Below are 24,489 nucleotides of genomic sequence, written 5' to 3' on the forward strand. Positions count from 1 at the left end.
TCTTAATTTGTGATTTGTTTTGTCTGTTGTAAGATGACGGATGACCAGCGGTGATTCATATCACAAAACCTCCTATATATTTTGCCCACAATGCACTGCACTTCTCAACAGGAAATGAGAAAGGCTCCCCTCTGATGGCACGCCGCAGCGGAAAAAAAAACTATTTCCAACTTTTCATTTTGTCACTCTCTTTACTTTCCTGGTCACTCCTGCAGGCGACTCATGCGGACACTCATAATGAATGCGTTTCATAAACAGACATCAAGAGTGACTACCGCAGCTGTCGGCTTAAGTCACTCCATTGTGTATTGCCACTTTTATTTCAGTCCTTGTGCTTTATCATTTTGAGTCAGCAGTAACAACCAGAAACTCACTAATTTCCTCTGCCTCCTGTTTGCCAATGAGGGCTATTAATTTGGCTGTTCCTCCTTATTGATTGTCAGTGGTGTCATATCGCAACAGCTACATCTCTCCTCCGCCACTCCACAAGCTCGCCAGGGCTCCCCACGGGCGAAGCCTCAGGGAGAGCCCATTTTGAAGCCTCTCGTCCTTTCCTTCTTCCATCCTGTTCTTCCATCATATAAATCACCCCCCCACCCCCCCCATTACTCCTCATCTCTTTTATCTGTGTCCCTCCTCCTCTCTCTCCCTGCAGGGTTCCCTACATATGTACAGTATTTAATAATGTTCATCCCTGTTTCACACTAACAACCACACCAGCAGACACCTAGCGTTCCTAAAGGGACCCAGGGGGTCATTTCCAACTCCCTTTCAGTTCAGTTAGAAAAACCCAGACAGAGGACTTCTTATACCACCCCCCCTCCCTCCCATCCACCCGCCCTCACCCCCACATCAATTTCTCCTTGTCTTCCGCCTCTTTCTTCTCCCCCTCCCTCTTTCTCTGTCACCGACGGTTGTCTCAGGCCTTTCTTTTCTCTTCATTTCTCCTCGCTTGCGGCTGCAGCACAGCATCAGGGCACCAGGAGAATTTTAAGTAATTCTCAGGATGAGTTGTTTGTCTTACGTCGGGGAGTCAAATGGCAGCAGGAGACGAGGAGAAAGGGTGTGTGCAGTGTGGCAGGAGGGCAGCGGCACAGAGGCTTGAGAAAACTGAAGGCTTTGCCAGGATTGCAAGGGCGCAAATAGCGACTAAAAAGTGGCGTGGAAACTCATCTTCTCACGTCTTCCATCATATGCAAGACCCTGAGCGGGTGGGGCGGTGATGGAGAGGTGTGTGTGGGGAGGAGGGGTGGTGGTGACTGTAAGGCAGAGATGGGTGGGTTATTAATTTCCACTATGCAGTATCATGCAGCTGGTGGCTCCAAAGCGAGGTTTGGCGGTAATGAAAATGGCCTGAGTCGAAGATTAATGGCTCATAAAGACAGAGCGTTTAGATGGGACGGCCGCCTCAATCTGGACAGCGGTGACTAATCGCAACGGACGCACGCACGTGCTGTCGCACGCACACATAAACATGCATATACACACACATCTTCTCTGTTACCTCACCCGCCATCCCTCTGAGCTGAACCCCATCCGCTCTCTCTCTCTGTCTCTCTCTCTCTCTCTCTCTCTCTCTCTCTCTCTCTCCCCCCACCCTTTTTCATCCATCTCCCCCCTCTGCTTTATTTCCCCACCGCTCCCCCCCTCCCCCCTCCTTGTCTGACGCTGGTGTGAATTGTGGTGGGGTCAGAGTTCAAGGCGTGCAGAGAGAATTATCTTGATTTATGCCCCCTAAGCTCAGCAATGGTCACGGTGTACAGCGTGGCAGACGGTCAGTGGTCCATTGGGCAGGTGACATGTAGGGGTGAGGTTTCCCCGAGCCCCCTGTTTATTTTTTATTTTTTTCCGTCTTAATGGCGGCGACGGTGACAGGGCCACCGCATCATCAAGCCGGACAAATGGGCTTGCCCGGCGCCGGCAATTTTTCCTTCTTCGCAGCTGAAGGTGCATCATATATCTCTAAAACCACCCAATAAGGTTGTGAGAAACGTGTTTTTGAAACAAATTGATTTGGATGCTTTACGACGTGTGTGTGTGTGTGTGTGTGTGTGTGTGTGTGTAATAGCAGCTCGGGAGGATGATGCAGTTGTGGTTTTAACTGTGATGGTTTCAGCGCCGGGAGCAGTGGCAGCATAGGCCATAAAACAAGTGATTTTCATCAAGACAGAGAGTCAATCCTGTTTTATAGGACCAGGTTGACGTGTACACACTATATAAACCAGATGTGGGTCCAGTGCTGTTTTGTTTCACACTGCTGGACCTGTAATGACAGCTTTTGTCACGTCTGTTGAGCTGTCAATTACTGACCGCATTAACTTCATCTTTACCTTCAACCCTGTGTGTCATTTTGACAATATAGTGGCAAAATATCAATAGTAGTTTTTGATAAAGACAAATTTCTATGATTAATGACCTTTGAACTTGATATTTCTACACAACCACTGCACTGGTACTTAATCCACATCCTTTTATCTGCAACAAAGGAATGTTCTGGGAAGAATCAAACCACATCAGTATTTCTTTGATTTAATATATTACCTGTCAGGAAAACCTTGTGTTGCGGGGATTTGGAAACCTTATGGTAGCATCTCTTTCCAGGAACTAAACAGGTTCACAGAATTGGTCTCACGGGGTGGAAATGCAGGTGTTTCTAATTTATCCATCATCAGTGAATTATTCCATTTTTCTTGATTTTGTGAGACCGAGTCCAGTATAGTTCTGTTGGCACGCTGCAGGTCTCCACACAGTTGTTGAAGTGTTGAAAAGTAGAAGAGTGAATATTTAGGACGTGATAGATCTGAGGGAGAATGAAAAATACTTATAAGCAGCTCTTTTGGTTTTACTGACTTTTACAGCATCTGTGTCGAGCTGGCCATAAGAAACCCTTTAGAAGCAAATCAAAATGTGGGTCTTGGCCTTAGACTAGACTGTGGTCAGCGTCTGAAAGACTAGACCGAGTTTAATTCTCCAATCTAAACACACAGACTGTCGGCTTACTGCTGCTGAGGAGAGCCTTCCAAAGACACAACACAGAGCGAGACACATCACCACTGTGTAACCTGACGGGTAGAGCATGGAAAAGAAACACAGCACTGCCAGGATTAGACGAATACTGTCCCAGAATTCTGTTCAATCGAGCATGGAAGGAAAAGTAGGAAAAATACGTGACTTAGTGCTTTGCGTCCCACCGGGGGCCACCAATGCTGCAAATACGCAGCAATGATATTGTATAATTTGGATAAAATCATCCTCTTATTGGCATCCTTTCACACACCAGAGGCATCAACTGATTAGTTTCAAAAAGTAGTCTCATCTTTGCCACAAAAGGCCAAAAATGCACATCCACATGGCAGATGGTGCAAGAAGATGACAAGAAAGAGGAAGTTCGGCTACAAAGCTGTGCTTTAAAACTGTACGTGTTGGACTCCAGTAGCCTGAGTTCAAACCTCATGAACTATTATTTACTGTAAACACATACTGAGTTGAATATTAACACTTAAACACAACTGCATTTTCCCTCTATAACAAGATAGGAAATGCATCCTATTGAACGCAGTTGTAAGTTAGTTGTGCCAGCAGTATGTAACGGTACCGGCGTCAAAACCGCATCTGCAATGTTCTGGACTCCTGTGTGCTCTTAGAAGAGGAAACAAAATCTGCTTTGTAGCTTGATACTCAAATCAAAAGTTCCCTCACTTTAGGTTACACTTGATAAACACGATCAAATCTTTCCACTCGGTAAACATGTCAGAACGGTGTGTCCGAGTCGTGCTGTTGTCACGTAATCCTTTCGTAGTGGAAGAACGTAATCTTCACATAATCCGCAACCACCGCATATAATCAGCCTTTCCGCGTCCGTGCTCTTCTCACATTATTGTCGAGAGTCTGCGTAGGCGGGTTCAACAGCCGTCACCTGCTCCGTGTGCACTTCCATCGTGACATGTGTGCATTTGGATCAGCCCGTGTAGGCTGTATGATTACATTCATACCTGTCTGTGTTTGCGTACCGTGTGCTCCCTCCGTTTTGGCGAGTCACACTCTGCCGTCTCCCATCCATCCGATCAGGCATTGACACCTAGGTGACTGTTCGCTGTCAGTGTTGAAAATGAGAGCACCCGTGTCAGATTTATCACGCCTCTACCATGTCGCCTATTTCTCCCATGAACCCCGGGCTCGCCGCCGTCGTGACTACCCATGCACAGATGTATTTGAGGTGTTCAGGAGGTGTGTGCGTTCTTGTCAAGTCACTGACAGCGTGACATGAAAATGTATTTGTTTCTACGTTGCAAGAGGAGGCCATTTATGGTCCAAACCTCATCTTCTGCAGTCCTACCCCCAACAAATTGGAAGTCCCCCCACTTCTACCGCCTCCTCTTCTCGACTTGCCCTTGCACCTGGCCCCTCTGCTGGGGCCTGTCATCCATTTTACCCATCTCTTCTTCAGTGGTCCCAGCGTGTGGGGGGTGGGGTCAGAGGGCTCGGAGTGCACGGCGATGCCTTCACTGTTTACCTTCACTTTCGACAGGCGGCTATTTACTCCCGCTGTTGCCTCGTGCGACTTTGCTTTGAGGCTGCTTGACTTGCAGGTGGCGTTAAGAGCAAATAAGTGAAGAAGAGTGGGGACGATGTACCAGTAGAGGAAACAGAGGCTGACAACATTGCCTCCTTCTTGGTGACGGTGAGGGAATTCGCTGTGCTGATGTAGAGGAAGAGAACAAGGGAAGGGGAGGAGGGATTGGAAGAACAAGGGAGGAAGAGAAGGAGGGACAAGAGGCGCTGCTGATTCAGCACTGCAGTATGGATTTTCATTTCTTCCCCCGACTCTCCCCTCGCAGGTTCCCCCTCAGAGGCCGCCCTGCCGAATGAAGTTCTCAGTTGGCAAATCTAATTTTTCCCCCTTTCCTGGGGAAAACCTATTGAGGGGCATTAGACTTTTCCCTGCCACATAATATCGAGCAGGCAGTGTCTCTAAAGAAATCACTGTCTTGAAAATAAATGACAAATTGGGTTTGGGTCTCGTGGCATTTACGCATGCGAGTCTGCTTTATTATTTTTTTTTTTAATTTTCCAACATGCACGCTGCAAAGTGTGTGAACCCCGACCCAGTCGAAGGAAGGCAGAAAACAATTCCCACACTATCCTGGCGGTGTGTCTTCGGAGAGGAGAACTTTTCATTTTCGTCCGAGGAGGTTTGGGGGTTAAGGAGGACTGCGAGGAGAGATTTCCAGAGTCAGGAAGAAGCTGCAGCTTTAGATCTGTAGATTTACACGTGAATTCCCACACACAGAAAAACACCTTATTCATACAGAAATAAAACCACAGGCTTGTAAATATACTCCTCTATAGATGCATACCTGAAGTCGCTAAAAACACGTGCAACAATACAGACACATCCATACACACGTCTATAAATCCTGATGCGCACACACTTCCCTGCAGACTTGCACATTTTAAAGCCCTGATGGATAAGGCCTCCTCACTGATAACTGAGCGTCTGGGCTTGCGTGCAGCCGGAGACTATGCTGTCTAATTACCCCAAGCGGGAGCAACGCTGGTTAGGGCTATTCATTTCCACGGTAAAATAGCCCCGATAACGCGCCTTTTTGTTGTACAGTATCGCAGGGGCCAGCGATTGAATTACAGAGCATCCCCCGGTGACTAAGAGGCGGTAATTACGGCGTAATTTGAGATTACATTGTTAACCGGCTGACTTTATTAGAATGTAACTTCACCTCCGCAGTTAGTTACATCCTTATCATAAAAAAGGAGATGATTAAGGGAAAGAGGAAATTGCCACAATTGTCCTTTTGTAACTGCGAGTGCGTGCGGCTTATTAGCAGCACGGCGCTGGGACCGAGCCACAGGAGGATTTCACGGCACTGTTTTGACAGGGCTCTGCACGGCGGTAAAAGGTGCTCCAGTAATATGTTGTTGACCCGAAAGAGCAAACACACCTATTTTCTTCTGCTGTGAATGGATGTTGAAATTGTTCTCTTTGCCCGTCCTCCTAGTGTGTTTATTTTTTAATGGCGGGAAAAAAGCTCTTTATCTGTAGCTGTAATGGAAAAACTATTTGAGATGACTGTGATTGGCCTGTCACGTGAAGGAATCATGAAAATACTCCCAAGAACAGCCAATACTGCAATTATTCTCTTATCCTGAAGTGATTTTGATACACAGAAAGGCCAAAAAACTCACACAAGAGCTCTGACCCCATTTCTTAGATGTGTTTTTTGTTCCAGTTGTTCTTGTCCTTATTTTCCACGAGCTTGTCATCGTTGTTGTTGTCTTCTGTTTTCCGTGATGAAGACATTTCTTTTAAATGCTTTTATACCAAATAACTTTGCCCGACCTGCAAATATTTTGTCGTCATTTTGCAGCCCGGTTTCTTTTCCTTGTGTTGATTTGCTTTTAAGTTTTTATTTGGAAGTATTATTTCATGTCAGTATAATTCGATGGCGTTGTGTTTCCAGTGTGTACGATTGGGAGTCAAATTAAGACCAGGTGGTATCCGTCTGTCCCAGTATACCCCCTTGTCCTTTGCAGTGGTGTGAATTGGAGGTTTAGCCCTGCTGACACTGAGTGACAGGCAGGTACATCAGGACTGGTCACCAGGCTATCACGGGGCTGACAGACACAACCACTCACACTCATATTTACAGCTGTAGGCAATTAAAGCGGCTGACTAACCTTACTCTATGTCTGCACTGTGTTTCCGAAACATGCATCTTTTCCCTGCTTTTTGGCCTCGCACTCAGTCTTTTAGCGTTTCTCTCCAGAGCAGATTAGTAAAAGCAGCTGGCGTTGCATTTCAGCGTGGAACATTTGGAGAACGATGACAAAAAGCCTGCTCTGATGCAGTTCAAGTTTTTGTGGCATTATAAAACAGCGATATGACGACGTTTAAGTGCAGCAGCAGGGGGGTTACTGTTCGTCCGGCTGCCAGACATGATTATCTGAAAAATATGTCGATGAAAACATTTAAGCCAGAAGTTTAAACCACTGAAGAGGAGAGATTTTAAACATATGTACGGAATTTGTCGTGTTTGCAGGTCAAACATGCAAAACAGAAGAAAAAAGTTCGGCAAAAGTCAAGAATCCTAAACAATATTTTGGACAAAAATGCATAAAATACATATATTTTAAAGAGAAAATAACTGTGTTCTGAATCTTAACATGACCTGATCCTGACTGAAAAAGGATAAAGAAGAAGAGGTGCCAAATTCAGCTGGTTTAAAGGTAAAGGGCTGTGAAGTAAATCAAAGTGAAGGTTTTTACTGGTAGTCTGACTTGCCAAACTATCCTGCTTTTATTTGCAAATGTTGCCTTTGAGGAAGGAAAATGATCTGAAACTCTGACCTGACAGAAACAAATCCACTCTTGAAAATATATTAAAACACTCCCAAACGCACAAATATCATCCACATTTGCCTTTAAGCACACACACACACACACGCACACACACACACACACACACACACACACACACACACACATATACATACATACATACATACATACATACATACATACATGCATACACAATGAGAGAGGCAAAGCTCAAACCACACACACTAAACAGTGCAGCTAAAAAAAAAAAAAGAAAAAAAAAGCAGCACTGTGTCAAAGTTGACCTGAAACTGAAACAAGATTAACCCCGATCACTGGATTCGTTCACAAATCCTCTCAAAGTGCAAAAACATGGGCCAGGCCATGGATAATGATTACACATCCCTTCATTAGCATCATATCAGTGTTATGGATTAGACTCAACAATAGCAGCCATTGTTAAAGCTGCTATCGAGCATCTACCACACAAGGGGCCGGAGACATTCCTCACTTGTAGGACAGCAGCTCTCAGTCACCAAGACACAGATCAGAGCCGAATGTCTCCGTGTGACCACAAACAGGCACGACGGTGACCATGACAGAGAGGGGATGTACGACTCTGGCAAGCATGGAGCTATATATTGGGGTACACAGACGTGTTTATATCATGGAAAATGGCTCTTTATGCTTTCTATATTTCCCTTAGCCTCGTACCACTAAGTCAAGTCCACATTAGTGCTCGTAAAAGTAGTTGCTGCTTTAATTTGTGTATTTTGCACGGAGACATCTCTTTGCTACTGTCATTTTTGTTTGTCTCTCAAGGTTAGAGGTCAGTCTCGCTGAGCTTTAAGTCTGTGTTGTGAGTGAAGTTGCATTGTTTTCATGTGTTGGGAGCACTGACGGGTTGTTAAACAGTAAATCTGCGATATGAAATCTGAAGCATACACTTGTCATTCTTGACTTGTTTAAAACGTGGAGTTTTGGTCATTCATTGGTAGAAGGCAGCTCTATTTTTCCATAAATCAATTTGTTAAAGCATGTTTCACTATTATTTCTTCTTTTATCCTCTCTTCTAAGCTTCTCATTACTAGAATCAGAACCTCAAGCTTTCATAATGGTCAGATTCACATACACACCAGGTGGTGGGCTTGAAACTACCATTTGTTTCATTTGTTAATTTACCTTTGCAAGCTGTTTGCCTTCCATAATTACAATGAGAAGCCCAGAAGCTGAAGACATTCACTATATCACTCTCAATGAGGGAAAGGCGAGAGTAGGAAAGCAGCTGAGGAAGAGGAGTCCAGAGCAGAGTGAGATAAAGGGAACACATGGAGAAGGAAGAGAGAGAGTAGTGGGCCGACGGGTCCTGACCCATCGGCCCACTACTACTGTGTCAATAACTCTCCTTGCAGTTCAGCTTGTGTAAATTGATCTTTTGCAATTTCACCTTGTGACAGCCAGAAAAATCACTACACCTGTAAGTCCAGAGGTGAAGGGGGGAGAAAATACAGGGTGTTTAGGTCTGTCTGAAGAAAGGAAAGATGACGCAAGAAGAAGAGGCGGATAAAATACAGAACAACCACAAGAAGTATCAAGTGCACGTAGACGAAATCTCACCAGATATTCTGCAGATTTGTAGCAGCAAGCAAGGAAAACAACGATTCAGGATGAAATCACAGCTTTCCCTCAAAACCAACACGGGAATATACGGAAAACCCGTCTTTCTGCAGCACTTACCCTCATCGTGTTGTGAACTTTGTGTGTAAGAGACGAGGATGTTCTGAAAAACGAGAAGTAACTGTTAATAGACGACTGCAGCCACTGATCCGGGGTGTGTGTGTGTGTGTGTGTGTGTGTGTGTGTGTGTGTGTGTGTGTGTGGGCGGTGGTATGTTTTGTCTTCTGCTTGGTTTGTCGCCGTCGTACGGGTGTGTGTGTGTGTGTGTGTGTGTGTGTGTGTGTGTGTGTGTGTGTGTGTTATCCTCTCTCCCTTTCCCTCTTCTCTCTAGACACGGACACTCTCATCGACTCTAATACAGTAGTTATCTTTGCAACTCTGAATGAACTCTGCAGCTTGTCGGAGCTGCGGGCATCAACAGCTCAACAGATTCTAAATATTTGGGGAGGTGGAAGAAGGAGGGCGGCAGAGAGAAGACTGTGTGTGTGTGTGTGTGTGTGTGTGTGTGTGTGTGTGTGTGTGTGTGTGTGTGTGTGTGTGTGTGTGTGTGTGTGTGTGTGTGTGTGTGTGTGTGTGGGATGGTAGGACAGATAACAACAGCAGCTTGTTCCTCTTCAAACTAGTCAAACGGGAGACGAGGCTCATTTTCCTGCTTCCAAAACACAGGACAACCTCGTCTCCCAGAAATCATGTTCAGCCAAACTGCAACACGAAATACATTACAAGTGAAAGTGATTGTGACCAGAGGACTTTTTCTGTTTATGTAATGAGGAATCAGTGTTTGTGGAGACGTTTACGAGATCAAGATGGATTTTAAATATCAAATCTTGCTGTTCAACATCATCTTGTTTTGACCAGTTTAAAGTTCACAGCGATTAAATTCCCACGTGTTGATTTCTATAAACACAGTCTTTTTCTTACCTTAACCAAAGTGCATTTATTGCTTAAACCGCAGATGGGAGAAAGATTTGACAGCTCTGTACGCCCACAATCCAACCCGACCACCTCCTCTTCATAATCATGACACCTGATTCCTGATCCGAGTAGTTTTATACAAACATGATTTCTCGAAAACAGTTGCTGTGTGTCTTTTAAGATAATTTTGTTTTCCCCGTTTGCTTATTATTCGTCATAGAGCTGTAAGATAAGTCCGCTCACTGCTTTTCTGACATACTTTGTGACAATGTTTAGCGTAAGTTTTGATCATGTTAAACTGTTGCCTCGTCTGTTTTTTTCCTTGGTTTGTGATTTCCAGTTTGCTCACAATGCCTTTTGGCAGGTGTCATAGAGCAAGTGCAAACAGATAGGATTCAGCTTATGAATTTATGAAAAGTACAAGAAAGAGAGCGACGGTGACGATGCGAGAAGGTTTCCAGCTCACTGAAAATGAGAGAAGTCAGAAAAAGAGTCTCTTCCAGTGTGTTCACATGCACGTTGGAAACAAGGTAACTCAGAGAAATCAGGATACAAAAGAAATCAGACAAAACTTTTTCACTCATTTATCTCGGTTTCTGTAAAATCTCCTTCTACACACCGAGAGTCTGAATTTTTTTTATCATGACACTATGACAACCATTGATGTCTTTATTAGGCACTAGGTACATGTGTACGTTTTACAATAGTGGTATTCTCATCTGAAGTAATAGGTTATTATTTATTTTTTAGGAGTTTTTTTTTTACTGCAGTTCTGCCCCCGTCTTACATACATGATGTCAGACTTCCTACATGTGTTTCTATCATGTAAAAGCTGCGTATATTGAGTGTGACATTTTTATTTTTTATTTTTTTTTAGCAATGTTACTCTTACAGGGCATTGCTTTTTTTTTTTGACCCTCTGAACCCTGAGCAGTTTATGGTTGTATTTTGCTCCCGTCACATTTTTCCTCACCGTGGGCTCATTTTTCTCTGCAGCAGCAGGTCCTGCACCTCTATGGAAACAGCACAATCGTGGCTGGAAGGAGGGAGAACTCTTTTGTGCAATATAATACAATTGTGTCAGAAATCGTAAAAGAGAAGAAAAAAAAAACTTATTTGATGATTTTTATTTTTTTAAATGGTGTGTATGTGTGTAAAAGTTACCTTTCACCTGTGTGTGTGTGTGTGTGTGTGTGTGTGTTTGCGTTTGTCTCTGTGATAATGCAGGCTGCATGTATGAGGTGCCTGTGATTCTGTAAACATTACCTCATCGATGTCATGCAGCGGGGGCCGGGGCCCCCCGTCGGCCCCCAGGTCTGTGGGAACTGAAGCCCACTCTGCTGGCTGGAACAAAGGGCAGCCCTCCCCTGCCCCTCGCCCCCTGCCCCAGTCACCGCTGCCCCAGTCCACCTCGCAACAAAAGGGGCCACGGGGCCTTAATTCCCAGGCAACGATATAAATGGTGGCCCCCGACTTCGGAGGATGAGGCAAGGGCTGAAAACCGAATGGGGTGGAGGGGGGAGAAAACAGGCAAAGAAGTCATAAAAGAGGTGCCCCCCCCCCACCCCCACACCTCCTCCTCCTCACCCAAGAGGTCCTTTTGTTGGTGGGGCTGAGGGGACATGGGGGTGGGGGGTGAAGGGACCAGGGCAAGAGGAGACAAAGGACAGGTCGGCGAGAGTTGCAGGGGTCAAAACTGCCAGCTACCCCCTCCACGCATCCACCAAAACTCTATCAAACACAGACATCCCATCATACACACACCGACACACACTGGCCTCTGGAAGGGGAAAGTTTCTCACACATTTATGAACGTACTGATACCGAACCGCTCACATGCTGTCAAACCATGTTTCCTTAGCTACCGTCGTAGTAAAAGTACCTGTAAGACTAATTCCATGTACACACAATGAGCTGACCTTCATCGAAGCGGACCATAAATTTGAGAAGTCATTCATTAACATGAGGCATTATAATTAATGGTGCTTCAAGCATTTATAAACTTGATTAAAACAAATTACAATTTTTTTTTCTTGATGGATTTCACTGTGATAACTGTGATTGACTTGATTTCTTTTGCACATCTCCTGTCCTTACAGCTGTGGTGATTCATTTTATGAAACCACGCTTGTACAAACACAGAGCAGTGCGCCGTCTCCCTTGCATGTCCTGTTGGCGCAGTGCTTCGTTTATTATGATTTGAGAGTTGAATCTGTGCTCCTGCCAGCGGCTGAAGTTGTTAAGTTGTTCCACAATGCGTCTTGTAGTTGCAGCATCTTGGAGACAAGTCTTGGATGGTACATGTTTTTTGAGGAGTCTTGCACACATCTATAGTAGTAGTAGTAGTAGTAGTAGTAGTACAGTAGTGACACTTTTTTCTTTATTGTCTAATTGGTTATGATTGATATGTTCAAAGTTGTGTATCAGGAAGGATGAAACGAGGAGAGAAAGCCACACAAACTTCTCAGACTCGTGCATGTTCACCTTTTTTCCTGCTCAGAGAAAACAGCTCAGTGTTCAGGGCAGAAAAGCGTTGGTGATCCATCTATAGGTTGTGTAGCATTTGTCCAAAATAGAGTTGCAAAATTATTATTCACTTGAAATGTACCTCATTCCATGTTTGCACTTTGTACAACATTTTGTACTTTAAATGAAAGTCATACTTTCAGCACACAAACACTATCAACTACGTGAGGAGTGTGTTTTTTTGCAGTGTAGCTGAGGCAGGGCGTTCACAGGGTTGGTGAAGTGGCTGGGGAGAGTGCAGGATAATTGGGGCTATGTTGAATCTAGTGTCTGTGGCACTTCAGTGCTGGGGGTCAGGGACCTGAAAACACTGGCTCAACAGTTACCAATCATTTCAAACCCCCGGCCGAAGAAAAGCATCGTGGGCCAGCTTTCTCTCAAGGCCATGGCCTATAGAGGTTCAAAGGGACAGTGAAGCTCACAGGCCTGTCGGTGTGTGTGTGTGTGTGTGTGTGTGTGTGTGTGTGTGTGTGTGTGTGTGTGTGTGTGTGTGTGTGTGTGTGCTCCTTTTGAAGGGAAAGACGAACTCAGAGGCTAGAAGATTGAACAATTAGAGCAATTTTACTGCGCTCTCACGTTCCCTCTACTTTATTTTCCCTCTCACACACACACACACACACACACACAAACAATCTTTACCAAACAAAGGTTCAACCTCTATGAGCTCCATCCTCTTCTTTCACTGATGATATATTTAACTTCTGAGCCGTTGATTTTCAATGACTCAGACTCTGTCCTAACATTAAACATAATGCACTCTTGAATATTGCGCAAAGCTAAAATTTTATGTCGCGGTTCATCTTTAAGCTAAACATTTTATCACTACAAACGGCAATAAAGGGAATATCAAAGCCATTTGCCCCACGCTCAGAGCTCTTAGGCAGACCTATCTGCCACCAGCCCCCTCCCCAACTTTTTCCTCCTCTTCCTCAGCATAACATTGTGGCCACAGATTGTGTGGAATGCAATTAGAGCGCCTAAATTAAGTAGTAATGGAGAACCAGGTCTCCCTACCAGTGTTGCCCTGGCAACGAGCGCTCACAACACCGCCTCTAGTAGTTTTGCTACTTTATCTGCAAAATGCACAATTGAGCTTTAAACCGGCTCTCTGTCTGCAAAAGCCAGGCAGGCAGGGCGGAGGGCTGCAAGGAGGGAGGATAAAAGATGGGAGGGGAGAGCGGGACAGGAGGGGGGGACGATGATTGGGAGTGTGTGTGTGTGTGTGTGTGTGTGTGTGTGTGTGTGTGTGTGTGGGGGAGAGGATTGGGGGGGGACAGCTGCTTGCTCGGAGGTTTCTGTGCATCTTGTGATATTGCCGGCCGTCAAATATTTATTCCACAAACTGTCTAATGCAGCGTGATGCGCTCCTGTGTGCGGATGAGGGCCAGATTTCAAAGACCCCCTCAAAGGATGACGTGTGTTCGGCGAGCTTTGATTGCGCGGCTCCCCTCCAGTTGTAGCGCGACGTGACAGAGAGGAGAGAGTCTTCGCTTTGTAAACAGCCTGTAGTCACAGGGCCCTGTTGACTAATGTGACAAAAGCTCTGTGAATTGGAGACGTGCGGCGGATTTTCATCACGAGCTGCAGATTTCAGAAAATGGGATTAAATTTGAATGAAGCAAAAGGTGCAATCACACCTGCAGACTTTGGTCTGAACAGCAGGGGAAAAAAAAGTTGACTTTGTTGCGTTCCTGGAGTTGGCTCGTTTTGGTTCACACCTCTCAATTTACAAGTGAACCGGCACTTGTAAAAAATCACATTAACTTCCTGACACCGAGGTGTGACAGATGTTGAACATTTTTGGAGGAAAAGTTGTGTGTTACTTTGTGCTGAGATTCATCTTCTCCGGAGTTGAGTTCAAACATATATGTTGTAGCTTTTACGAGAAGGAAGGATGATACCTAAAGGCACAATGGCAGTGAAGAAAGTGAGGTCGAACCAAGCGGACATTTATTGTGCATCCACCAAAATCACATGGACAGCGATGAAATCGTAATTTTAATGAAGTTTGATTGAAAACTCAGATTTGGGTATAAAAAAAAATCCTGGATTATAAAATAACATTTTAAATTTGTAGATTCAGCGGACTTTGTGGGGACATTATTGTTGAAACTATGATCACATTTAATCTGACCCACAAAGAAATGTGAGTGTCATGTATTTAATGTTTTATAATGTATTTAAATAGTAAGATGTCTCTTAGTGTGGACGTCAACACCACCCGGGTATAATAACACAGTGGAAGCTGTTTATTGGTCGAGTGAACACTAGTTTACACTTGGACTTAATGGAGAGGATACGACTTTGCATCTGCCGTGCGTGCAAACAGGTAACAGGTGTTGTGTTTTGTGTTATTTAGCAGGCAGCCAGTTGTGAATTAAGCATGCATGCCTCAAGTCAGGCTTTGTTGTCAATCAGACTTAAGTGAAAATAACTGGGCCACCTTGTTGTCCTCGGGGCTCCGGTCCTGCACATGTCAGCGTGATGCAATTTCACATATGCACGCAAATGCACAAACTCACACGCAACTCAAACGTATGCGCACAAACTGTTTGTTTTTTTCCTTTTACATTTTCACACAACAGCTGTGTGCATTTAAAGATGACCAGGTGCCACGTGTTTTTAATTTACATGCACACACACTCACCATCAAACACAGACACGGGAGCAGAGTGGGCAGGACGCGCAGGTGCTGCGCGAACCTCCGACTGTAGCTGTGCCAAGAGGACGTCCCAAACAGAGACGGAGCAGGCGAATGGCCCACACATGCTGCTAAGACTCTCTGCAGAGGACCGAGTATTTCTGAATCGACTCCATGTGTTTTCACTTGTTTTTCTTTGGTGCTAATTTGTACTGTTAAAAAAAAAAAAAAAAAAAAGGGGGTTTGGCTGAACTGTTGTATCTGTTGAAAGATGACTGCCCTCGCTCATTCAGCAGCAGCCAGGTGTGTTTTGTACGGATTAAGATGACGCGTCAGCTCTTGAATGGTCGGCCCGTTGATGGGTTCAGCTGTCAAGTTTCACTTATTTGCAGTAAAATTCTCTCTCACGGGGGAATTTGTGCTCGTCAGTTAACGGGTAGGTTGACCGGTGGGACAAACTCTTTGGTGTTTTGCACCAAGAAATTATCACACCTTATATTAACGCTGCAGAGGTGTGAAGGAACAGACTGCTGTCCACGGTACGGGTGGTAAGGCTCGAGGCGGTATTAAAGGCAACGTGAGATGTCTAACACTTCATCACCAGTGTTGTGGCATCTCTGTGATGTTTTAGACGTATAAATATACACAGCTCGCTATTTTGGTGCTCGCTCATCTGGCTGGGTGAGAAAGCAAGGTAAAAAAAACAAGAAGGGCTGGAGGGAAGGCGGCTGAAGCGGCGAGGAAAGCGAAGGCAGAGGAGCCGAGCCGAGCGTGCCGTTTTGGTATTCGAGGCTCAGGACGGCAGCCAGGAACGCCGGCCAAGGTGTGTTGTTGTGGTCTGCCGGTGCAGCGATCGTGGGGGGGCCTGCTGGAGCGAACATCACACCGTTTCATCGCCGTGGCAGCAGCCAACCACATGGGCTCTCGTGCCAAGACACTTGGCCAGCAATCCCACAATCCTTTGGTGCGTGTCACTGATGAAGGAAGAGGCCTCAATGCAGTCCATAGCGAGAGCTTTTGGATTTGTATCAATTAAGTGTGGAGGGTTCCACCTTTAGGGTTTGAAGTAGCTAGTGTGACATGATTTGTTTTGATAAAACATCAAATAAATCAAAGGAATCATTACAGATTTGTTCCGAGCTCTATTGAGTCATATTTTCTAACGTATTGTCTCTCCTGGTCCTTTTTTGGACTCTGAAGTTGACAGAATTCTGTGTAAAGACAAAAAAAAAAAAAAAAAAAAGCCCCAAATCCCAACATGACAGATAAATGAGGAGAATCCCACAATCAGTTTACAAATGAGAGTCAACATGTCATTCTTAGCTCTCACCTCGTGTGTAGGAGGTGTGAGGAGGCATCAGGCGGTGCAGAGAGGCTAGAAAAACAGCAAGGAGGAGGTGTGCGCAAGATGGACAGAATGTGCCGCTTCTTCCGTCTTCCTGCCTCGGCTGTTTTGACGTGAGGAGTGCGAATCGTGCACACGCCTAACAAACGCGCGCACAGTCGGCCGCACGCTCGAAGACGGCGGTCAGGGTGCGAAGTATGAATCACACGTGAGCGTGCGAGGGATATACATGCATTGAGAATCACACGTGTGAACACGTATATTATGTGCGTTTGCACGGATGTGCCTCCGACTTCAATAAAAGAAACAGGCTTTAGTTTGGGTTATTATTTTTATCACAAGGAAACAGGCAGCACGAAATGCAACCTAAGAGCATGTTAACAAAAATAAAAACCCACATCGACATAAACACAGAAATAATAGCAACCTTAAAAAGTTGCAAAAGACCTTTAAAACCTTCAGTGAAAACAAACCATTTCCTGTTTTACAAAAGAAGTCAAACTTCTAACTTCTTCAAAAACTAAAATCCGTGGAATGTTTTCTTTCTTGCCAAATTCCGGTGATGTACAGTTATTTTGACACCACTGTTGGTACCGAACGCCCCGTAATCGACTTTTAAATGATCGACAGGGACGAGAAGCGAGAAGGCGGAATCCAGAGCGAAATGAGAAAAGGAAGAAAAAATGTAGTTTTATGAAGTTTGGAGAATATAATTGCAGGCTGCTGAGGGAAGCAACAGAGAGGAAGTGCAGCAAGCATACTGGAGTACTTGTCCCTCACACACACACACACACACACACACACACACACATTACCTGGGGAGTGTGGATATGGTGCTCTCCTCTTTGGCCAGAGGCTGGTAAATAATGGATGTGTTGGTGGAAGCGCAGGCAGTTTGAAATGTAAATGTGACGGATGGAGAGTAGCCTGTGTGTGTGTGTGTGTGTGTGTGTGTGTGTGCGATGCTGTCACTTGAGGCTGAGACTGGTTATGTGTCTCGAATGGTGATGGGCTGTCCTCCCTGAAGAGAAGAAGGAGAGGAGGTGCAGGACGAGACGAGGACGAGTGCTCAAAGGAGCAAAGTGGACGCGAAAAGCAAAGGAGATGCATGCAGGGAAAGACAGAAGGGAGAGGAAAGAGGAAGTGGCTGATTAGTACAGGTCATTTACAGTAAAGGTCATATTACCGCCCTTAACTGTCAACCAGTGTTGTTTCCAGTATGAGGACGGTGCACGTGCAGGTGTTTGTGTCAGCTTGTCTCTCGGGGCTCTCAGGTTTTTGTTGAACCATCTCTGTGCCACGTATTGTATCAAGAGAGTTATTAGTCCCCGGTGAATCATTTAGCTCCCAGTGAGAGCAACTTGTGTAAAAACTACATCTCTGGTCTAATGCAACGGTGGAGGTCAACGCAAGCATATGGCTCACTGTGTGTGTGTGTGTGTGTGTGTGTGTGTGTGTGTGTGTGGGCTAGAGTGTGGTGAGAGGGGTGTGAGATGCCAGCTGGCCTAACATGATAGAGACCGAGGGTGGAGAGAAATGCAAGAGAGAGGAGGGAAGGATGGAAGGAAAAGAAAGCTGAGGGGGGAAAAAAGAGGAGAGAGGAAGTGAGACAGGGAAAAAGGAGGAAGAGGAGGAGGGATGAAGGAAGGGAAGAATAGATGGAGGGAGGAGCTGACAAAAGGGGACAGAGATAGATGGAGAGAGGTGGGAAGGTGAAAAGCACGGAGGGAAACAAATGTGCAGAAACTGGCATCTGTTGCCCTCCCAACCCCCGCCGTCACCACTGTCACCACCAGCTCCCACAGCGGTGCAGTGTGTGTGTATGTGCGTGTGCGTGTGCGTGTGCGTGTGCGGAGATAAGACAGAGGAAAGGGCCCAGATGGTCTGAGGGTAGAGTGACAAGTGGCTGTCAGGGGACTCAGACAGGCTGGCCCTCCGCTGCCCTGCTGGCACGCACACACACACCTCCATCTCTTTGTAGGACCTCCACCTCCTGTGGGGCACCTGATCACCCTCTGATACATCTGTTTGCAGCCACATCTTTGGTGTCCTGCAGGAGCAAGAATAGACATTTTTACATCAGCCACCTTTGCGCCCGATGGGGCCCTGAAGCAGATTTTCGTACATTTTTGTGTTTTATTCGTCATTAGCAACCAAAAGTTGTTCGTCAGAAAAGTCACAGGATTTTCATGTTTGAACTGTTTGCTTACAGCAATAATTTTGAGTCAAAACTATAATGTTAGACCTTGTTTTTGTTCTTTTGTGAAATGTGTCTGCTGTTGTGGATGTCAGAGGATATTACTCCTTTTCTTTTTTTTTAAATACATTAAATAGATATATCCATCCTCCTAATAGTTCCCAAACTTTTCTGCTCACTCACCTTTGAAAAATAAATAACATTATACCTCTACTTTTACCAACGCGAATTAATTGCATTTTATTAACTGGTAATATTATTGGAAAACTTTTACCAAAAGGCAGCCAATGGAATTTAATTGAAGAAACATAACCAGAGGTTTTAAACACAAAAGACACAAAGCTCTCCGGCTATACTGACAGTTTCTCCAGAGGAAGGGTTTGTTATATATTGGATTTGACCACGCTTAATTAAAAAAAAAAAAAAAAAAAAAAAAAAAAAAAAAAACATCAATTTTTCTTCCTCCCTTTTAAAAGTCCGTCCATCTTGTACAATACATTTCTCATCCCTGAATCGTAATGGCTTCGCCGCCACCGTGAGATTCCTTCACGCCTCGATCTTTGACTTATCATAGCACCGATAGCAGCAGTAACGGTAATGCCGGCTGTGTTCCAGCAGCCGTTGCGAAGCAGCAACGCTAATAAATCCACCTTTTTTGACAAGTCAAAATGGATTTGGTCTGATTTTTCAGCTCGTGTGCAGAAATATTGAGCTTTTTTCCTTTTGATCAACCCAACACTGTTATCTATCAGACTGTATGCCACGATGCTATGAAATTGAGATGAATTGTTCCACTTCAAGCAAATATTAAAATGTCCTAAATGAAGAGAAAAATTGAAACAGGATTCAACTGGTGTGCATTTTCTGGGTTCACAGTTTGCAGAAGTGCATTGGTACATCTCATATATATATATTACATTTATCAAACTGTCTTTATTGTTTAAAAAAAAAAACTTGAGTGCCTGGAAAGAGACATTTTTATGTCACATTGTCCTCATTGAAGTTGGACATTTTTCTCCTTAAGAGTAAAAAATTGGATTTTGTCAGCTTCATTCAGCCTTTTTAGTGCAGTGCACCAAGAGATAAGGCATACTGTAGTCTCTACATTAACATTTTTAACACCTTCGGTCGCATTTTGTTTCACATATGGCATCCCAACCGTGTGCTGACAAATACCAAAGATGCCTTCCTGCAGGAGAGATGTTTACTTACTCCATTGTTTTATCACGTACAGCAGAAGAGCTTTTTACCAGGTAGACGCACCTGTGAAAGCATCTTTGTGCGTCCCGTAAAAACTAATACTTTCACATGCTGCCTTAAAATGACATCTCACCATTTATCAGTTAAATTAGCATTAGATAGCGACAATAGAAACAAGTTGAAAACTCGAGGGAAACTCTGATCGGGCCATCGCTGTGTGTTTGGGTGCTTCTTTTGAGCATATAGAAACATTAATATGAATGGTATAATTCCATAATGAATCCACGTAAACAGTTAAATCTGCTTTCAGATATTTGTGCCATATTCTTTGTCCCTCTCTGTCCCACTTTTCTATATTTCTCTGCCCGACTCTCCAGTGTTTTAACACTACACGTGTGCTGACCGACTGGCCGTCGAGGCCGACAGATGAATTGTCACAACCAGTCAGAGTGTGTATTATCTGTCATTTCTGAGCCATGGGACTCAGTTTAATGGATAAAGCCTGCGGAAAGCCCAGACTGCCGGCCTTTTTATATCTTTATGGGTCACACACTCATCTTCCCAAACACCCTTAATGCGCTTTATCTCTCGCACTCCCTCTTTTTCTCACTGCATAGTGGACACACACACACACGCGCGCACACTCGCCTTATCTTAACTCAGTTGCCCTTGATTTCTGTGATCCTCTGATATATTTTTTTCCCTTTTTTCCCAAGGAATTTCCAGCTCATCGTTTTCGAAATGAGAGGAAATGAAGTATGGGACTTTGGGCTTCTGGGCCGCGACCCTTGCAGTCCCATAGCAAGGCTCCCTGGGATTTGTAGGCGCCTGCGGACTCGGAGGGACTCGGGGACACCGGGGGGTCTTCATCGTTGGGAGCAAGTGTGTGTGTGTGTGTGTGTGTGTGTGTGTGAAAGAAAAAGAGCAGAAAGAGACAAAACTGACGAGAGAAAGTGGGTGTGAAGAGAGGGGAGAGAAGGAGTGTTTGGAAGTGTGTGTGTGAGAACGACAAAAAGAAGAGAGAAATGTGTGTTAGTGAGAAAAAGAGCAAGTGTGTGTGTGAGGGACAGCTCGTCCTTCAGGCTCACCTCGGCCCCCCGGGGTCTGTCTCCTCGGCGGCGGCGGCGCCGCCGTTTTACTGGCCCCGGCTGACGGCCATGAAATGGCAAGAAATTTACTGCCGTGGCGCTTATGGATGTGAAGGCAGAGTGAGGACATCGTCTCTCTCTCCCTTCTTCTGTCCTTCCTCCCCTCTCACTATCATCCATCTCCCCTCTTTCATTCCTCCCTTATCTTTCTATTGATCTTTTCCTTTTTGTCCTCTAATTGCCTCTTATTTTTTTTTCTTTTAACCAAGAAACAGGAACTTTTTATCCTTGCCTTGACTCCCTCCATCCCTCTCTACCTGCCATCTGATTTTTCCTCAGCTGTTTTCCCATCAGTTCTCTTGTCCCCTCTCCCTCCTTCTTCTTATTTATTTCTATTCCCTTCATTGTTCTTTCATTCCTTCTGTGCCCATCCGTCCCTTTTCCATCCTCTATTATCTCCCACTATCTTATTCCACAGGTGCTTTCCCCCCATTCAGTATTTCCCATTCAATTTTTTTCTTCTCTGATGATTTCTTGCGTTACGTAACATACAAAACCAGTAGACTCAAGGATAAGACAATAATCGCTTATCATTTATAGCCCAGCTGTTTTCATGGTGGATGACTCCAATCACTAGTAGTGCTTGGTCACTGTTGCCATGGAGAATTTATCTGTCAGAGATGTGATCAGTAGCAAATCAATCCAAAATATGGATGCTGAATTCCTTCAAAAGACCCATAAATTATTCAAACTGTAGATTGTATTATTAATTATCTCAACAGCATCTTTAGCGTCCCATAGAAAAATCAGTGGGAGGCGGGTAAGCTCACAATAGCTCCTCGTCCTTCCTATGTTCTTTATCTAAAGTCATGTATTCCACGAGGTAGCCCAAAACTTTAAAGGATAGACCTCCCGAGAAGCGTCATCGTGTTTTTAAGGGAGTCCTAAGAAGCCGAATATGACAAATCTCCAACAAACACATTCAGATCATAATTAAAAAGGTGAACAATAGAAGCAAGAGCAGTTTGATTTCAAATAAGACAAAAAGCTTAGTTTTAGTGTGAAACTGTAAATGATTCCAGCCAAAGGAAGCCTTAAACCAATTATTACATGTATAAATATGTGAACTTTAATACTGAGAAATCCTATTAATCTGACATCAGCAAAAGCTTATATTTGCCAGCCTGTATAGGAGCGAGAAAAGGCCACACAACGCAGGACAGTGTCGGTCTGTTATAAAAAAAAAAAATGTAAGATGGAGGTGATGTGTGTGTCTCTGTGCGTGTGCGTGTGTGTGTGTGTGTGTGTGTGTGTGTGTGTGTGTGTGTGTGTGTGTGTGTGTGCGTGCGTGTGTGTGTTGCGTTGCATGTGTGTGTCCCTGTTGTACCATCCACAGCCAGAGAGCCTCGCAGCTTCAGGGAGTAGGAGGGGAATATAAAAGGATTAGCAGTTCCAAATTAATACTTGGAGAATTGTTCATGCAGGAATTCACACAAAGACAAATACTGCATTTACAAACACACACGCAGACCTCTACACAGTCAGCGCATTAATCCTGCATGTGCACAAATGCACATAAAGGCCTTTTTAAATCACAGCTTTTCCAAGCTGTGGAATGCGTGCACACATTTACAAATTATTTCTCCAATGTGTATGTATAATCAGTATTATGTCACACTTCATGATCACACAATTTATATCCAGGCATTGCTCCTTCTAATGTATACTTTAAATACATAAGAGGTTATGATTTAAATCTAGTCATCTTGAGTTAGTACGAGTCCGTATATGTGACTGAGCTGAGTTGTCTGACATTGAGTTTTAAGGACGCACTCTCTGTTAAGGTATCACTGAGCAGACGCACTGAACTACTACTTGCCAGACCGCTCGTCGTGTTTTCTGGCATCTGGAAAGAGAGCATTGTGTCACTGCCTGCAAGATTTCAGTGAAATGTCAGACTTTTGAAACTATACTGTACGTCATGTTTTAGGGAGGCAGCTTATCCAGCGAGGATTGTGAGCAGCAAATAGTTGCAAAAGCATCTCATAAATAAGACCACTGACGCTCAGCTGACGTTGGGAAAAAAATGATGATAAAGCTAAATTTCATACCGATTTGTTTTTAATGACAGTGTACTTGGTGTAGCTACTTGAGATCTGAGGATGCTGCAACATTGCGACATATTATTTACCTTACTTAGACTAGAGACAAACAACTGCACACTTAGCGAGTTGTAAACATCCATTAGAAGATGCAGACAGACTTCCAGGTCCTTTAACTCATCGTTGCACACAGTGATCCTATGAATTAATAATATTTCAGAAGACATTATACTTGAGTCAAACTTAAACATATTAAAAGTAATGACTTTGATTTGACATGTGAGATTGGAATTCATTTGTTTTACCGCTTAGAACCAAAACCTTGAATTTTTCTCAGATACTAATCAGACTATTAACGCCTGTTTGAAAGGAAGATGTTCAAATGCTGAGCTGTCGTACTGATCGCCATTCAAAGGAAACGGCTTTAGATTCAGCTGCATTTTGGCCGGTTTGACCTGTTACTTCTTGGGAGGTTTGAGACTTGGCTGTAATGACTCGAGACTGGTTTGATTAAGTGATGTAAAAAAAAAAGTTGGCTAAACTGGAGGATATTTTACGGCCTTGTGTGATCTCGTGCTCCAGAATGAACTTTGATTTTCGGGTCCTCCGAAATACGGCACAAGCCTCAGATGCAAAAGGATAATTTTTCAGTGTGAGCATCGCTGCCTAAAATAAGTAAGAAAGTATATCTGTCTGTGTGTTTGTCAGTACAGCCTCCAGTATGTCAGCCGTTAAAGGCCTCCGCACGCCGTTTGAGCTCTCCTGAGTGAGAGAAGTGTGACAAACAGCTCAACAGGCTTTGGCACACCAGCTGTCCAGAGGGGACACGCATACAGGCCAGAAAATTCATACACACACACACACACACACACACACACACACACACACACAGGCCCATGCACGCTAAAGCACAGGACTGGTTGCTCATGCTTGAACGCACACACACGGTCTCATCGCGCACGCACACACACACACTGACGTGGGAGAAACACACAATAACACGCACACACTGCTGCCAAGTGTGGCGCGGTAATCTTTAGTAATGCCATTGGTCCTGGGGGCAGAGCATCTAAACAGTGCCAACGGCCACACAACATCAGAGCCTCGGCGCCCCGCCTTCCCACAATCCTCCTCTCCACGGGCAGCCGATCCACTGTCCGACAGGAAAAATCGACTTTTCTGGCGACGCTTCGCCGTTTGAGTGTTTCGGAGAGATGCTGCTGCTGGGGAGAGGGAGGGGGAGAAAGAGTGACAGAGAGAGCGTTTGGCTGAATGTCGATATGACCTGCTGCTTTCTGGTCGCCATGGTGATTTTGATCAACAACCATTAATAATGGGCAAGGCTGTTCGAGAAGTCTGTGACTGCTAATTTTTTTGCTTTTCTTCTTAAATTTTGCATCGGGTTAAGAAAATATGACACGATATCGGCGAGTAAGAATCCAAGCGAGGATTTTGAGAAAAGCCGT

The 24,489-nt window shown here is 44.6% G+C and overlaps 1 long non-coding RNA gene across 1 annotated transcript in view; it reads left to right on the top strand.

Moving 5' to 3' along the window:
- LOC138207016 (uncharacterized) overlaps positions 1-24,489 on the top strand; it is a 109,173-nt gene that overhangs the window by 83,637 nt on the left and 1,047 nt on the right. The window lies entirely within an intron of this gene.

Source organism: Embiotoca jacksoni, unplaced genomic scaffold (assembly GCF_022577435.1).
Source record: "Embiotoca jacksoni isolate LCO1_2020_lvr unplaced genomic scaffold, fEmbJac1.0.p SCAF_30, whole genome shotgun sequence".
Taxonomy (NCBI): domain Eukaryota; kingdom Metazoa; phylum Chordata; class Actinopteri; family Embiotocidae; genus Embiotoca; species Embiotoca jacksoni.